This window comes from Gopherus flavomarginatus, chromosome 5 (genome assembly GCF_025201925.1).
Source record: "Gopherus flavomarginatus isolate rGopFla2 chromosome 5, rGopFla2.mat.asm, whole genome shotgun sequence".
Taxonomy (NCBI): domain Eukaryota; kingdom Metazoa; phylum Chordata; order Testudines; family Testudinidae; genus Gopherus; species Gopherus flavomarginatus.
The window spans coordinates 69,220,870-69,237,132 of NC_066621.1; positions in this window are offsets into that span (position 1 = coordinate 69,220,870).

A 16,263-nucleotide genomic window follows, 5' to 3' on the forward strand; every position below is an offset into this window, starting at 1 on the left:
AAAGCGTGATTTTATACATTTGCCTCTTTGGTTTGTATAGTAGCTTTTTTTTAAAAAAAAACCTTCATGCACATTTCCCTGAAAATTGTTGTAATTGTTTCAGTGCCACTAAAAAATAAAATGTTCACGCTCTTGTTACACATAAAAAAGGAAATTAATTATGCTATTTTCTCTCATCCAGAATAATTATTAAATGCTGAAGGCAGCTGTTTTTACATTGATAAATATAGAGTAAAATGTACAGCTCCCATTAGTACTTGTGCTGTTCTAATTAAGGAGTTTTTCATAAGAACGCAGGAATTGTCATACTGTATCTGCCCCATGGTCCAGCTAATCCAGTATCTGTCTCTGACAATGGGCTAGTTTCAGATGCTTCAAAGGAAAGTGTAAGAACTCCCTCAATAGGCAGATGTGGGATAATCTGCCAAATCATTAAGTCCCATCCTGGTCTCTGATAGGCAGAGATTGTCTTAAACCCAGAAGCACAAGGTTTAATATCCCTTCCAAAATGTCTGTTGTTATTCATTATAACAACTCTGTATATCCTTGCAATTCATATAAATATCCAATCCTGTTTTGAATTTTGTTAAATTCTTGGCCCCAGTTACTTCCTGTGGCAATGAGTTCCATAGTTTAACAACAATTGTGTGGAAAAAAATATTTCCTTTTGTTAGTTTTGAATTTCACTCCCTAAAACTGTGGTGCTTATGAATGTGAGGCAAGGAGAAAAATGGTTAGACAATAGATACTGTGGAATAATTCCACACACAGTTCTGCTAATCTACCTTAACCCTGACTTATTAGGTAATAGCTTTATAAACTGGACAAACATACACTAGGAATAAGCACCTAGGTCATTTTTAATTAGGTGAGAATAATTCAGATGACACTTTAAAAATTTGGTACCTTCAGCTCTGATTGAACACTGAAGAGCCCATGTCATTTTTTATAAGAACAGAAATTTGTTCTTGTATCATTCAGGAAAACTCCTCTGTCCCTCTCCTATCATGGAGATGGCTGTGGACTAGCTAGCTGTTGTTCTCTGCCCTATTTCAGTTGGTTGGTGCATGTATAGGGTTGGTGACATTCTATATCAGTGTAAGTTAGTAACTATTATTGTTAGTGAGCCAAACCCAAAAGTTCTCATTCAGTTTGATTTATTCAGCCTTTCCACGGATGAAGATCTTACTGACTTCAACAAGAGTTTTATCTTAGTAAGGACTAAGTAAGGATAATTATTATTGTATTCAGTGGTGAGAAAAATGGCAGTCTCCTGTATCTGTGCTACTGGAAACATTCATTTTGCACTAATGCTGGTACGATATATTACATCAAATTTTAGATAGATGGCACGTAGATTAGTCAGTCATGTAGTAATGGAAGTTACACCTGTGTACAATTCCACAATTAACCTATTCTTTATTTAGTTCATTATTATACCTTGGCTAACGATTCCAGTACATCATTATGAGTTAGATTGTGCCTTTTAGGGACAGCCCAGGGCAGTGTGGAGATGCACCAAGAAAATTGTGCAGAATTCTCAGCTTATAAGAGGGAGTTCATTAAACCTTTGTGGCCTTTGTGGCTTTTTCCTTATGTTGTATTCATCCCTCTCAGCAGGCCAGTGCAAAGGAAGCACCTTTATCCTGCCCCTTAGGGTCACTGTGTAGCCCTGTGGGAATAGGGGCAGAGCTTTATATGGATTAAATATAATAATACACGGTGCATTAGTCAACTGTCATGCAACAAAAAATGTTTATTCTTTACTTATGAGCAATTTTTATTGCACAATGGCTGCTTGTGATCCTATTATATGAACAAATCCTGCAGCATTCTCACTGTCATTTTATTAACAAAGACACTAAGTATGAGCCTAACAATGTACAACCTCTGTTCTGACAAATGTTTTACATGTCTCATAATGGATATTTGCTGTGGCTTCACATTAAAGATTTTCCTCCCTTACTAATGATGTGCCTATTATAATCCTGTTTCTTAGTGTTAATCTAAAATCTACCAAAGCAATGAAAAAGAAATGTTTACACAGATGTTTCTATTTCTTTCATTCTTTTCCCTTGTACTGTTATGTGATTTCTCTGTCAACATAATGATAAATGTTTTTGCCAAAACTCAGTAAGACGTTATTACTGAAAGTGTTGATTTTGTTACACAGAGTGCTTATCACAAGGGAAAGAAAGCATTACATTCTACCTGAGTTCCACGTAGGACAAGAGCCAGCTGTGCTGTTGTCAAGGTATCAAGAACTATAGAGAGGAACCAGTCAGAAACTCTAGCCAGAAGGAGCAGCCAAAGGAGAGACTGCTGCCCTGGAGGTGGGGGGGACGGGGAGAGAGAGAAGCGGTAAAATGGGGCCCAACTAGGGCCACCCTTCCCCATGCATCTCCTGGATCTAGAACTATGAAGGGGAGACCCCCACAAAGTAGGAAACTAGGAATCAGCTCTCCTCCCCCACATCACATGACCTTGAGGAAAAATTTCAGAGTAAAACCAGCTATACACTACAGCCAGTAGGAGCAGCTGCTGAACCAGGGACCTCTGAACATTCGGAGAACTTCCTACACTTTTCACTGGACTTCTCTGTCCTGTGCTGATTGGCTGTTTGCTCAACCATCTCCCTCCTCTCCCCCACCCTCACAGAGTCTTTACCTTAGCTTCATTCTTCACCAACCCCTTTTCTCCCGTGCTCTGTGCCCTTTACATTTCCCTTCAAAGTCCCATCCCCCTTTATTTTTCTATCCATTATGCTTAGCCTCTTCTCAAACAAACCCATCCCAAAAAAAATTGTGGAACTAACATGATGTTTGCTGCCATCCATTGCTCAGTTTGCTTGTATGTTACATCCCTTCCCCCATCCTGTGTCTGTCTTGTCTATTTAGATTGCAAAGTCCTTGGGGCCATTTATATTACTATGTTATATAACTGGTTGTCAAATACAGGCACATAGTGATTAATCCACCTCTGGATACAATTACTTTTGGCTCATTAAAGCAAGTTTAAATTAAAAGTTTTAGGGTGGAGGGGGGCTCATTTTTTTTTACCTTTGTGAGTTAGGTGGAGACCATAATAAAACTGATTAGACCAGCTTACCTTCACCTCTTCTCATCGATGCTCTTTGCAGAAGGCAGCATCAGAGTTTGCCAAAGCAGTTTCCCATTTTCCCCAGTCTTCTCATTCACCCCTCAACCACATGCAAGCAAATCAGTGATGCTTCACAGAAAGTTTGTTTGGCTTTTTAGCTGAATGAGGCACCTGCAGAGAAGCACAAAACATATTGCAAAACAGAAACAAGCATCATCTATGAAATCAAGATGGTGAGACTCGCTCTTCTTTTGTAGTGTTTTGAGATGACAAGAGCTAGACACGAATATCATCATCATCATATAAATATAACTGTTTCCAAACAAGTCTATTACACTTAGACTGGTCTCAAAATAGTATGTTCAATGACAAATTTCTTAAGAAATGAAAAAATTAATTTTTTCAAGCATTTTGAAGATTTTTTTTTCAATGAAATACTAAACCGGGAGTGGGGGGGAATCATTGAAAATTCAGAAAAAAAATTGAAAGAAACAAAAATTAATTTTTTTTTATTTTGAGAAAAGGCCATTTTTTGTTAAAAAAGATTTTTGAAAAAAAAGATTCCATCAACTCCAAGTGATTCCTTTGCATTATGGTAAACATTCCTTACCCAATTCTACAAAGAAAGATTATTTTTTGTTACCATACTTTTCTAGACTTTGACATTTCAAAGTGAAATAGATTTGTTAGTAAAGTTCTTGAAGTGAATAGATACTTTTCATATCTAGGAGTAGAATGGAATGGACTGCAGCAATAGCTGCTAGCAGTGAATCTGTCAGCAATTCTATTATAAAGCTTGACTCTCAAGGGGTTATAATTACTCAAGCATGAAAATTTGTTCAGGAATACCATTTGGCCTAAAGGACTCCTGTCTGAGATTTGGAGTATTTTCTTTCATTAAACAAATAATGGTAATTACTCATGCATAAGAGAGGAGAACGGAAATTTTATCCTATCCTACATCCTCACATGCTGTTTTCAGCCCCCTGCCCTGCCAGAAACCTTAGAGCAGGCTTAGAGTTCAACTCTTCAAGCTTCTGTGATGTTTGGATTCAAGGTTCCATATCCACCCATCATTAACTGGGACAAAACACAACATGGCTTTACAAAAAGAAGATGTTGCCAAACCAACCCAATCTCCTTCTTTGAGAAGGCAACAGATTTTTTAGATAAAGGAAACGCAGTGGATCTCCATTTCAGTAAGACATTTGATATGGTTCCACATGGGGAATTATTAGTTAAATTGGAAAAGATGGGGATCAATATGAAAATTGAAAGGTGGGTAAGGAACTGGTTAAAGGGGTGTCATGGTATAATCCCCACTCTGAACCTTAGCATCCAAAAGATGGGGTACCAGCATGAATTCCTCTAAGCTCAATCCCAGCTTAGAACCTGTAGCACTGCCACCAACCAGGAATTCCAGTGCCTGGTACAGTCTGGTCCCCCCAAAACCTTGCCCGGGACCCCCAAGACCCAGACCCTCTGGATCTCAACACAAGGAAAGTAAACCCTTTCCCCCACCGTTGCCTCTCCCAGGCTTCCCCTCCCTGGGTTACCCTGGAAGATCACTGTGTGATTCAAACTCCTTGGATCACAAAACAGAGAGGACAATTCACCTTCCTCCCTCCTTCTCTTTCCCCCTCCCAGACTCTTCCTGAGAGAAAGTAATCCTGGCACAGAGAGAAATCAGCCTCTCTCTCCGTCTTCCCTCCTTTCTCCCCACCAATTCCCTGGTGAATCCAGACCCAGTCCCCTGGGGTCTCACCAGAATAAAAAAAACATTTAGGTTCTTAAACAAGAAAAGCTTTTAATTAAAGAAAGAAAAAACAGTAAAAATTATTTTTGTAAATTTTTAAAAAATGGAATAGGTACAGGGTCTTTCAGCTATAGACACTGGGGAACACCCTCCCAGCCTAAGTATACAAGTACAAATTAAAATCCTTTCAGCAAAAATACCAATTTGAACTCCTTTCAGCCAAATACACATTTGAACTCCTTCCAACCAAATACACATTTGCAAATAAAGAAAACAAACATAAGCCTAACTCTCTTTATCTACCTAGTACTCACTAGTCTGAACTTATAAGAGCCTGTGTTGGAGAGATTGGAGAGAAACCTGGTTGTACATCTGATCCCTCTGAGCCCCCAGAGTGAACAACAACCAAAAACTAACAGCACAGCACAAAAACTTCCCTCCCTCAAGATTTGAAAGTATCCTGTCCTCTGATTGGTCCTCTGGTCAGGTGACAGCCAGGCTTACTGAACTTGTTAACCCTTTACCGTCAAAGAGATATAAAGTACTTCTGTGCTATTAACTTTTCTTATCTGTTTATGACAAGGGGTCATACTGAGAGGTGAACTGTCAGGCTGGAGGGAGGTTACTAGTGAAGTTCCTCAGGGATTGGTTTGGGGACCAAACTTATTTAATCTTTTTATTACTGATCTTGGCACAAAAAGTGGGAGTGAGCTAGTAAAGTTTGAGGATGACACAAAGCTGGGTGGTATTGCCAATACAAAGATGGACCGGGATATCATACAGGAAGATCTGGATGACCTTGTAAACTGGAGTAATAGTTATAGGATGAAAATTAATAGTGAAAAGTGCAAGGTCATACATTTAGGGATTAATAACAAGAATTTTTGTTATAAGCTGGGGACTCATTGGTTAGAAGTAACAAAAAAGGAGAAGGATCTCGGAGTATTGGTTGATCACAGGATGACTATGAATTACCAATTTGATATGGCTGTGAAAAAAGCTAATGTGGTCTTGGGATGCTTTAGGCAAGGTATTTCCAGTAGAGATAAGGAGATGTTAGTACCATTATACAAGACACTGGTGAGACCTCATCTGGAATACTGTGTGCAGTTCTGATCTCCCATGTTTAAGAAGGATGTATTCAAACTGGAACAGGTACAGAGAAGGGCTAGTAGGAAGATCCAAGGAGTGGAAAATCTGTCTTATGAAAGGAGTCTCAAAGAGCTCAGCTTGTTTTGCCTAACCAAAAGAAGGCTGAGGGGAGATATGATTGCTCTCTATAAATATATCAGAGGGATAAATACCAGGTCAGGAAAGGAATTATTTAAGCTCAGTACCAATGTGGACACAAGAACAAATGGATATAAATTGGCCTTCAGGAAGTTTAGATTTGAAATTAGACTAAAGTTTCTAACCATCAGAGGAATAAAATTCTGGAACAGCCTTCCAAGGGGAGCAGTGGGGGCAAAAGACATATCTGGCTTCAAAACTAAGCTTGATAAGTTTGTGGAGGGAATGGTATGATGGGATAGCCTAATATTGGAAATTAATTGATCTTTGACTATTAGCAGTAAATATGCCCAATGGCCTGTGGTGGGATGTTAGATGGGGTTAGATCTGAGTTACTACTTTCCTGCGTGTCTGGTTGGTGAGTCTTGCCCGTGTGCTCAGGGTTTAGCTGATCACCATATTTGGGGTCGGGAAGGAATTTTCCTCCAGGGAAGATTGGCAGAAGCCCTGGGGTTTTTTCATCTTCCTCTGCAGCATGGAGCATGGGTCACTTGCTGGAGGATTCTCTGCACCTTGAAGTCTTTAAACCACAAGTTGAGGAATTCAAAGGCTCATACATAAGTTAGGCATTTGTGGCGAGAGTGGGTAGGTCAGATTCTGCAGCCTGCATTGTGCAGGAGGTCAGACTAGATGATCATATTGGTCCCTTCTGACCTTAAAGTCTATGACTCTATGCGCCCATTATAAGTACTAATGAAAGATTCAGATCCAATTTGTGGTCTGAATTTTAAAAACAAACCCCTCAAAATTTAGGAGTGTTGAGATTATAGATTCTTATTCATGTTCATCTCTTACTTTTTAATGTTTGAAAAATCAAATCAATCCAAAACTATGTAAGTTTTGGCTGTTTCATTAGAGATGTAGTTTATGCCAGGCAAGGAAGAATATCACTGAAGATTTATCTATGACTGAACTCAGTTAGCAAGAAGTGCTCAGAGTGGCTCCAGAGTGACTTCTTTTTAAAGTTAATGAAATTAACCTATCGTGTTTTTGTATCATCTTGTTCCAAGAGTAATTCCCGCAATGCAAAAATACTCATTGCTTGGGAAAGGAAACAAACACTATTTGACCACCAGTCTATAGCTTGAATTGAAATTCCTTAAAGACAAGGATCTGTGACTTGAACATTAGTGTTCTAAATCACTACAGAGAGTGTGTCAAGTTTTTCTTTGTTGCAGTACTATAAAAATAGCCTTCATGTTTCCACAAAATAGAAAAAAATATCAAATTTCTGCCTTTTGTTGTTTGTTGGAGAGTTGAAATGAATTAACGTATTAATGAAGACGCAAATTTTCCATGCTTCTAAAAGTCTCTGTTAACACAAATTCATTTCATTTTACCCTTTACTATTGAAGAATGTTGCAACATTTTATTATTAAGAGAAAATGGCAATGTGAAAGACTAACAGACAGCAAACTCCAGGTGGGTACGTGTTCTTGCCCAACTGCATTTTTTTTATTCATTGTTTAAAAAAATAAAGTGAGGAGGAAAAGGATTGAGAATCTCAATGTTCTTATGTTATTGAATGGACTGTCACACTTCATAGCAAAAAGATTATCACATCAATGGGCTGACCTTCTGCAGCACAACAGTTTCCTACCTCATGTGCAGGTACAGGCATGAAACTGGAAAATACAATTCTTCAGGTTGTCCGGGCTGTAAGTAACCACAGCCTACCTAAAGAACTACAATGTCTAGTTTCACTCCTAACCTAAGGCCTTTCTATGGAGTGTAGACAATCACTAGGATTGCCCAGGAGTCTCAAGGAATTAAAGATTAACCTTTAATTAAAGATAATGTCATGTGATGAAACTTCCAGGAATTCATCCAACCAAAGTTGGCAACCCTAACAACCACTGAACTATTGAGTCCACTCATTTATATGACAATCCTTAGCATGTGAGGTGATAGTGCTAGAATCATAGAGTTTAAAGCCAGAAGGAATCATTAGATCACCTAATCTGACTTCCTGTATATCACAGGCCACCATCACCACCCAGCACCTGCACACTAAATCCAACTGAAATTAGACCAGAGTATAACAGCCCTCAGGAGACTAGACAGTTGTATGCCACAGGGCAGAGAACAGAAGGTTCTCAAGATCTGTCAGTATGCCAGACTGTAAGATTGATTAATCTTTTTCCTTTATAATTTTCTTCCTGATTTGCCTGAGTAAAAACTCAAACTGCACATATCAGGTGGTGCTCTCAATACACTGGCAGACCAAATCACTCTAACACTCAGGGATTGGTTTGGAATCTATCTTACAGCTTTGGAGATAGCTACTAGCTCTCCTGGCCATGGAAATGTTATGCTATGCATCTGCTGATACACTGGAAGGAGGTGTGCAACTTAGGAAGGAAACTATTCTACTTGAAGAAGCATACCCGAATATGACCTTAGGAAGCCCATTTATGTTTGTAATAACCTTAGTCCCAGATTTGGACCTTAGCGTCCAAAATATGGGGGTTAGCATGAAAACCTCCAAGCTTAGTTACCAGCTTGGACCTGGTACCTGCTGCCACCACCCAAAAAATTAGAGTGTTTTGGGGCACTCTGGTCCCTCTGAAAAACCTTCCCTGGGGACCCCAAGACCCAAATCCCTTGAGTCTCACAACAAAGGGAAATAATCCTTTTTCCCTTCCCCCCTCCAGATGCTCCTGGAGAGATACACAGACACAAGCTCTGAATCCAAACAGAGTGAATCTCCCTCTCTGTTCCCAATCCTGGAAACAAAAGTACTTTCCTATTCCCCCAGAGGGAATGCAAAGTCAGGCTAGCAATCCAACACACAGATTTCCCCTGATTTCTTCCTCCCACCAATTCCCTGGTGAGTACAGACTCAATTTCCCTGAAGTAAAGAAAAACTCCAACAGGTCTTAAAAGAAAGCTTTATATAAAAAAGAAAGAAAAATAAGTACAAATGTTCTCTCTGTATTAGATGATACAACACAGGGTCAATTGCTTAAAAGAATATTGAATAAACAGCCTTATTCAAAAAGAATACAAATCAAAGCACTCCAGCACTTATATTCATGCAAATACCAAAGAAAAGAAACCATATAACTTACTATCTGATCTCTTTGTCCTTACACTTGGAAACAAAAGACTAGAAAAAAAGAAACTACTTCTCCAAAGCTCAGAGAACGCAGGCAGGCAGAAAACAAAGACTCAGAGACTAAATTCCCTCCACCCAGAGTTGAAAAAATCCGGTTTTCTGATTGGCCCTCTGGTCAGGTGCTTCAGGTGAAAGAGACATTAACCCTTAGCTATCTGTTTATGACAATGTTACATTGCTTGGATCTTGCTTGCAGCAAAGGAGAAGTTCCTCTGTGTGTTTTCCGTTCAAGACAGGATGATTATGGAATGGTATACAACAGGGTTTCTCAAACTGGGGGTTGGGACCCCTCAGGGCATTGTGCGGTTATTACATGGGGGGTCGCGAGCTGTCAGCCTCCACCCTAAACTCCGCTTTGCCTCCAGCATTTATAATGGTGTAAAATATATAAAAAGGTGTTTTTAATTTATTAGGGGGGGTTGCATTCAGAGGCTTGCTATGTGAAAGAGGTCACCAGTACAAAAGTTTGAGAACTACTGATATACAAGGTCTCTCTGTCCTAAGCTGGTTTCTGCAAGCATCAGAATGAACAAGGGGAGGAAGACATACGGCTCAGATGCTCAGTATCCCTAACAAGATACACATTAAAAAGTTAAGTCAGATTACATTTCACTGGAAATCTCTTATTCATGGACATTAAGTTACATTTGTTAAACTTTTAAACAATTTTAAAACAAGCTAATGTCTCAAGAATCCTTCTATCCTCCATTACCAGTCCATGGGGTTACAAGGGAATAAACTGGGCACATATTGGGCCCACAGGGTCATGGAGAGTAGAGAAGATTATTATTGAGTGACTGATCCAACTGACACAAGAACTTTCAATCCTCATTTGTTGTCTGCACATCGTGACAAACTACACCAAATTTTTTTCCTCTATCCGCAGCAATTTTTGATGAATGAGTTGGGCAAGAACCTGCTATGAGACATTCCATAGGCTTGCACACTCAAGAACACCATGGAACTCTTCTTCTGACTAGAACCATAAAAGCTGTCTACTGCCTTTGATCCAGGCATGGAATTCTCAGGGATTTCACTGGAGTTCCACATGCAGATCAAGGGCAGAAGTTTGGACAGTATAATACAATTAAACATTTTTTTAAATGTATAAACTTTACTCGATGTTTTTGTTCTTATGAAATGTGCTGGTTATCACCTCTGAAAAATGAGGTCCTCCTTGATTCACAGAACAAGTGTAGTAATGGTACAAGTAGTGTAAGCTTCCACACATTGTCCCAACCAATGTGACTATCTTTAGGAGTGTAGAGATATTTCATGTGACATGCTTATTAAGGGCCTGAACCAATGTCCATTGAAATCAATGGAAAGACTCCTATTGTCTTTAATAGGTGTTGATTTATGCCCTAAGTCCTTAGCTTCTCTCTTTCAAACACCACAAGTTGTCAACTGAAGCAGTGTTTTTTTCTGACATGAACATTTCGCCCATGGAGGACTGAATGGAGACCATCAAATGTTCATTTGAGAGACCATTTCCATGGAGACCATTTCACATAGGCCCCTGAGTCAGCAAGCATTTCACTGAGTTAACTTATTTTGTTTACTTAAGTTTAATAGGGATTCAAAAATATAGTTTATAAAGGAAGCTAATCATCAGCTTTCCAACTTTCAGGTATAATGACCTGGTCCTTTTGGTAACTAATTATGCTGAGCAGCTATGTGCTTTTTAAACTTTTTTTTCAGTAATGTTAAATAAAAATTTTGAATACTTTCTAACATAATTCTTGCCTTAAATTAGCATTGTTGAGTTTTTAAAAAACTTTAAACAAGCTTGAGTCTATCTGTATTATATAAAAAGACAAATATACAGGCAGCAGAATTATTCTGTCAGCAAGTTTTGATAACATCAACAGCCATGAAATCAAAAGTTACTCAAAGCTCTTGAGGGAATGCTGATGTCATTCCTTATATACAATACCAATTCCAGTGTATAGTTCCAGCATCACTTTAGTAATGTGTACACTCACAATAATGTAGGCTGTTTTCCATAGATTACAGAACACTAGCTGTGCAGGTAGTTCATAGAATTATATATGGGCATTAACATGCTGGGATTCATAGTGGAATACATATCCAAAAGCTCTTAACACTGTAAAAAATAGCTTCATCCATAAAGAATGGAATCCAGAGATGGCAGTTATGAACACTTGCAAAGATTCTTACTGCAAATTGGGATGATCAGAAATATTATATAATATTAAATATTATCAGAGAGATATATAGATTCTTAGATAATAGGATTAAGGATCCTCAGCTCACAAAATATTCTGATTAGTAGAGCTTGCTGAAATTTTTCATCTGAAACTTTACTTGTCAAAAAATTACTTTTATTTAAAAATGAACATTTTCTGCAAAAAATATTCATTTTTTTAAATTCCTTTTTTCCAACTAAAGAACAAAACAGATTAAAACAATTGTTTTCAAGTTTTATTTATCCACTCCTCCCCCTTTTCCCTCTTTTTCTCATTTTGCTCATTTCCTCCCTTTTCCATTTTGCAACTGAAAGTGGGAGAGCAGAGGAAATCAAATCTGAAAAGCAAATAATTTGGGGGTTAGTTTTGGTTTTCTTATTGAAAAAACAAAAAATTGAAATTTTTGAAAAAATGGAAAATTTTCAAAATGTTTGATTTTTCCATCAGTTCTACTAATTTACTTTCTAACCCTTTTATTCTGATTCAAGTAACACAGGAAGCCTTCTCTAGAGCATCCAGTGCCAGCAGAGATTCAGCCCACTTATCTTTGACTGTTCTTATTGTGTAATTAAAAACAAATAGGAAAAAAGAAAATTATCTACCCAGAATTCTCAGACCAAGAGTCAGACTAAAGCTTTTTGAATGATTAATTGCAAATAAATTATTCATTGAATTTAGCCCTTTTTTCTGCCTGAGAATCATTCAGAAAGCTTTTCACATATACTACTTAAATTCTGTTTTAGAAATTGTATGATAAGTTAACATGAACAAATTTCAAATTACATGAAAAAATGGGCTGTTTCTAATCTGTTCATTTCAACTGTCTCTGTTTTGCTGCTGGTAGAATATGGTTAGTTACCTAAGCCACATGGTATTGTTTCTGCTTGATGGGATGCTTTAGACAGCTGGTTAACAAATGATAAATAGCAAATGATGAATAACAAATATTCTTGTTTGCATGTGGATACCATTGCTGGCATACCAAAATGGATATTTGTGTGACGGTCATCCATTCCCCAAATATTTGTGCAAGATAAAATACTGGTTTTGTAGTATTTAAGCACCTCTGTTTTAGACTGTGACCTTGTACATGCTGAGACGATATCCATGCTATCTACAGCTGTGACAATCTAATCTATCTATCCATGGTTTTTGATTTGTAAAGCACCTGTCACTACAGTTCATAGGCACTTAAGTTACACTTTTGTAACAGGATTGTTGCATGGCTTTTTATATACTGTTCACAGGGATATTTTTCAGAAAACAGTACTACTCAAAGTATGTTATAGATTACTCTATGAGTCCATAATTTTCTAAAATGTTTCCAGTTGTTCTTTAAACCTTGTCCAAGTTAGCAATGAAAACCGTGGCAGCGCCCTGCATCCAACAGCCATGTTTCTTCCCCATTAACATTTTACACACACACAAACTATAGATAAACTTCTCGTAATGTGTTAACCATTTACTCCCTAACCTTAACTACACTTGAAACACAGGATTATATATAATATGAATAGTTAAAATATAAATCAAGTACCGTATTTCTATTACATAGTTTACAAACAAACAGCCATGTTTAAGCCCAATTGTAGATAATATATTGTAGTTCTGCTACCAGTATGGACAGGACTTTGGTGAGAATATATTATGAGAAATTTGACTTCATGTCTCACTTATATGCTAATCCTATAAAAAGTTAAAAAAATAAAGCTTAATTGCTTGCATATAGGCTAAAAGTCTAAATGAGAAACAAGTGGAAATAGTCACATCTCATCTCCTACAGGTTAAAGCCAACCAATCTCAGTCTTTCAACTATTTTAATCTTTGGCTCGACTTGCTTCCTGGATCTTTTTCAGAAAAGATGTTCAATATATACTGTACTGCCATTTTCTAAAAACTTCGGCTAAATCAAAACTTTGGGATACATGTAATGAACGGGCTTCCCTGTACCAGATTGAATCAGAACTACATAGGACTGTGCTGCTAACAGTGAATGAAGATTCTCCTGAGGCCAAGTTTGAGCGCTCTGTGCTTTGAGGGCAAGATGATGGCTTCACCGAACATTAAACGGTGGGTTCCATTGTCTGGCTTGTTGGAAAAAGTGTGTGCCCTTTTAAGGGCTAGAGAGCCAAGGAGTGACTTTCTGCTGCAGCTGCAGACCAAGTCAGTGTGGAGACTCTCACCCATCCTTCCCCAAGGTGACTGGAAGAGAGGGGGTACTATATAGGGCCATGCTAGTGCAGGAAAAGCCCTCTTTTATCTGGACCAGGCAGAGAAGCACTCATTCTCCCACCCTTGGAAATGGTGAAATACTGTCAGGATCCACTGTGAGCATTGTGCTAGTTGCTCCTTTCATTGAGAGGGTAGGGGGAGGGGAGGCTGAGCCTCACTGCCAGATAAAAGGTTCCCCCCCCTTAATTCCCATTTGAGGAGGAAGGATGGTGAGGTCCCACCAGCAGATTGGATGGAGACCAGGATGAGTAAGTGGGAGGGCTGACGGAAGCCTCCCGTGTATATATTGAAAGGATTATGGCATTGCCTGCACTGTACCCTTTTGTTTGCTGAGTGATCCCAAACATTTAAGAATAAAGTGCGGCCTAATTAAACCACATTCTGTGTCTCCTGTCCTTCTTCCACCATAGCTGGACAATCTCAATTATATTTCTGCTATTGCAGTGCTTTTCCAAGTGGCCATGGTATGCAGCATAGTAACACCCGCAAGGATGTGCTGGCCGCCGCTTCCCACAGCTCCCATTGGCCAGGAACAGTGAACCTTGGCCACTGGAAGCTGTGGGCAGCCATGCAAATGTAAACAAACTGTCTCGTGGCCCACCAGCTGATTACTGTGACTGGCTGCATGGAACCTGCGGGCCGCAGGTTGCCCACCACTGCTCTAGATAGTGACCAATGGTTATTACTATCTAATGGTCTACAATATATGAAACGACCTATTGGTTTTTGGCTTCCCATCCCTAGCAGAGAGATACGCACATCACAAAACCACCACCTCAGTAGGCATGAATTGTTAGTCTTAGCAGAGGTCAAGGACTGAATGGGCATATAGACTGAAGCATCCTCACGTTTCTAGTGACAGTGCTCCCAGCTCAGGGCTGAGGCATATTGTCAGACCAGCATCAACATCTTAAACTTTCCCCACCCTGTGCTGCACTTCTTCTGTAGGTATGAAGAATTCAGTCTCCAGGGTTCTTAATCCAGCACTTTTCAACAGGAACTAAAAATCCCTTTATAGACTGAAAAGAGAAAGGGTCTTGGGGCAGCACAAGAGTTACGGGGGCAGATTCTCAAAGAGTGTAAATTGTCATAATTTCATTTACTACAATGTACAACCTCTCAGAATCTGCCCTGGGGATTTTAACTATTTCAGAACTTCAGAAAATATTGCTGAAGCAAACTAAACGAAGCCACCTTTACTTCAGGTAGCTGAACCACAATATTACATCTGTCATATTACTCAAGCGAGGCCACTGTTGAACTTCTCCCATATTCTATACATAACAAGGCATAAAGTGGCGACATATTCTTGCATAAGGATAAATCAATTGTTGCTCATAGACTCATAGATGCACAGACTTTAAAGTCAGAAGGGACCATTCTAGTCTGACCTCCTGCAAAGCTCAGGTCACAGAATCTCATCCACCCACTCCTGTAACAAACCCCTGACCTATGTCTGAGCTACTGAAGTCCTCAACTTACGGTTTAAAGACTTCAAGGTGCAGAGAATCCTCCAGGGAATGACCCGTGCCCCACACTGCAGAGGAAGGCAAAAAAAAAAAAAACCCAGGGCCTCTGCCAATCTGCCCTGGAGGAAAATTCCTTCCCGACTTCAAATATGGTGATCAGCTAAACCCTGAGCATGTGAGGAAGATAATATTTATTATTTATCTAATAATCATATGGTATTTTCCTATATAGGTACTTGTTTGGCTCCCATCACCATAGTATCTAAGCATGCATGCTTACATAGTCAAAATTAGTCACATAATCATATAGATGACTGGTTCCAATATTTTCAAATCATTTTTAATTTATACTCTTCAAATTACTATTATGTAAAAAAGCAAACAGCACTTGAAAATACAAATTTATATTAGTAAAAACTCTATAGAATTCAGAAAGATTTGATGATAGAAATACAAGTAGATTTTAAAACTCTACAAAGTTAAAAAATTCATGTTATCAGTTTAACAGGAGCACTGAGTGCCTCCTACATGCACACAAACCACATGCCTAATCAGAAGCCTATAAAAACCTAACCTGTGACAAATGTTTTAGGTGAGTCTTATTTAAAATGTAAAATGAACCAGATCTCAGACTAATCCTCCTGGGGGAGCGGGAGCGGGGGGGTGGGGGTGGGGGGAGAGAATGTAAAGAGACTTATTAAGTACTATCATATCATTTGACTAAATTCATTTCCACATGGAAAGTATCTCTGCAGTTAGAAAATAATTGAAGACAAACACTGTCAGATAAACAAGGCTTGAGAAAGGAATGCTGACATCTTCCATGGCACCCCCATAAAAAAGCCTTGACAAGCTCATTCCTGCAAAACATTTCAATAGAACACAAATGAGATATTGACACCAGTTTAGCAAAGAAAGGACAGAGGACAAAATACAGGTTATTGAAAGAGCTTTGTGAGCCTGCATAACACAGTGGATTTAACAGAATCAGCTTGAAAAGGTGACGAATACTGAGTCTGTCACCATGCAAACTCTATGACATATGGCCAATAGGTTGTTGGTAAATATTTAATAAAGTGAAACATTAGT